Source organism: Miniopterus natalensis, chromosome 5 (genome assembly GCF_054644295.1).
Source record: "Miniopterus natalensis isolate mMinNat1 chromosome 5, mMinNat1.hap1, whole genome shotgun sequence".
In the NCBI taxonomy this organism is placed as follows: domain Eukaryota; kingdom Metazoa; phylum Chordata; class Mammalia; order Chiroptera; family Miniopteridae; genus Miniopterus; species Miniopterus natalensis.
The window spans coordinates 13,253,960-13,256,391 of NC_142085.1; the positions used below are offsets into that span (position 1 = coordinate 13,253,960).

Sequence of the window (2,432 nt, forward strand, 5' to 3'; positions counted from 1 at the left end):
ATGCTTAATTTATACCAAAGGGCAAGAATGCATGAGCAGTAGGCTGAGGACGGTTGCCTCAGAATTACAGTGAATACTTTATTCAAACCCAGAAGAAAAGTGGACAGGTTGGGTCTAACAAAGCATTGTGTTTTAAAGCATAGGCCAGGAACTGTATATGCGAGTATACACTGCTATATATAATGTATATGAGAGTATACACTGTTACATACAAGTCAACTGATCAGGCCACAGCTTTTCAGTGTATAAAACAGAATAAGCTTCCCTATAAAAGCAGCATCATTGTGACATTTCAGCTTTAGTATCTCTGTCCTTCTTCCTCACCCTCTCCTTCAACATCATCCACGCCAACCTCCTCATAATCCTTCTCAAGGGCAGCCAGGACCTCACGGCCTCAGAAAACTCCTTCCTCCATCACCTCACCCATGCACCAGTGGACGAAGGCACATTTGGCACATGTCAGGTCAAACTTGTGGTGCAGACGAGGCCAGGCCACAGCAATAGCTGTGGTGCTGCTCCGAGTGCACCCAGCTCACTGTACTTTGGCCAGATCTCCACCTGGTGCCACAGTGGGAGGCTGGTAATGAATGCCAACTCTGAAGGCAGTGGGGCTTCAACAGACTCAACGGCATGCTTGGTCTTGATGGTGGCAAAGACAGCACTGGCATCTTGGGAACCGCATCACCATGGTGCGACAGGCAGCAAGCCATTCATTTACCATGGCGAGGGGCACGTTTCACCATCTGGTTGGCTGGCTTCAAGCACACATTGGTGAGCTCTGCTACAGAAAGCTGTTCATGGTAGGCTCTCTCAGCAGAGGTGACAGAGGGACGTGAATGCGAGGATAGGGCACCAGGTTGGTCTGGAATTCAGTCAGATCAACATTCAGGGCACCATCCAGCCTGTGGGAAACAGTGATGGAGGACACAGTTTGACCTATCAACCTAGTCAGGTTAGTGCAGGTTGGGCGCTCAATATCGAGGTTTCTACAATAGGTACTTGATGGCCTTGTTGTCAACCATAAAGATAGAGTGCTCCAGGGTGATGTGGGTGGTGAGGATGGAGTTGTAGGGTTCAACTACAGCCAAGGAAATCTGGGGGATTGGGTCAATGGAGAACTCCGGCTTGGACTTCTTGCTATAATCGACAGAGATGTTCCATCAATAGGGAGGTGAACCTAAAACCAGTTGCCCCACCAAAGCTGTGAGAAACCAAGAAGCCCTGAAGACCTGTGTTCTGGTCAGCCAGTTTCCGAATTTGGTTCAGGATAAGGTCAGTGATCTCCTTGCCAATGGTGTAGTGCCCACGGGCATAGTTATTGGCAGCATCTTTGCCCGTGATCACCTGCTCAGGTAGAAGAGCTGACAGTGTGAACTTCAGTGACTGTGTCCCAGGTCTACAAACACTGTCCTAGGCACATGCTTGCCAGGGCCTGTCTCACTGAAGGTGTTGAAGGAGTTGTCTCCTCCCCAGCCCTAGTGGTCTTGGCACTTTGTATCTGGCTATAGGGCTAGATGCTATGTTCCAGGCAGTAGAGCTCCCAGCAGGCACTGCAGAGCTGGACACCAGCCTGGCCAACTTGGACAGAGATGTATACACATGGTTCCTGCTTTGTGGCTACCGAGCAGATGGCAGAGAGGAGAGGTTGTTGCCTCTTTATAGCCTGACTCTTAGGCAGTCGATGTAAGACTCTCACTTTGTAAACTGTTTTGGAAAAGATGGGTAGAAGGCTACTCAGGTTGTCTAGGCTGAATGCAAATATTGAGAGTAAAGGGTGCATGTTGTGCTGGATATTGCAGACTGGACTATTATTGGGTATCATTGAAAACTGTCATTTCACCTCGGTGAAGACCCTAAAAGGGGGAAATAAGGAACATAGGATTAAGAGGCTCTCAATGACCACCAGACCATCTCCAAACCATGGAATCTTAAAGGGGCATTGACCAGAAGAACAAGACTAAAATTCTGTCTCTTAACTCAAGGATGCCCACTTTTATCATGATCTGAACCCAGGGAAACACTAGCTGTAGGAACAATGTATCTACTCTATCATTGGCCTCATATCCAATTCAATAGGCACCTGCCAGGACATAGACATGAGTTGAGCAGGCTAATATGAGTGCAAGGGCACCTTTCAAGTTTCACCCTCTGGGTATGGACTTTCTAGTCAACTGCAGCAGATGAACTGTAACTTATTTTCTATGTTCCTACTTGTCTCTGTGCCTCTCAGACCTATTTCCTAGGAACCCTCCCCATTCCCTTGACTCCTCAAGTCACTGTGATTTAAACCAGTACATGGCTAGGTCTTTCTTGGCCATTGAGGGGAGGAAAAATAAAGATGTAATTCTAGGGGACCCATGAGAAGCAGGAGATAAGAGTTATTGGTGCATCACTTAAAATACAGAAGTACTACTGTATAAATGCAGGTTGAA

At 47.5% G+C, this 2,432-nt stretch overlaps 1 pseudogene; it reads right to left on the bottom strand.

Annotated features, from left to right (window-relative positions):
- Positions 1-298: 298 nt before the first annotated feature.
- LOC107541868 (tubulin alpha-1A chain-like) lies at positions 299-1,780 on the bottom strand (annotated as a pseudogene).
- Between the last annotated feature and the right edge of the window lie 652 nt (positions 1,781-2,432).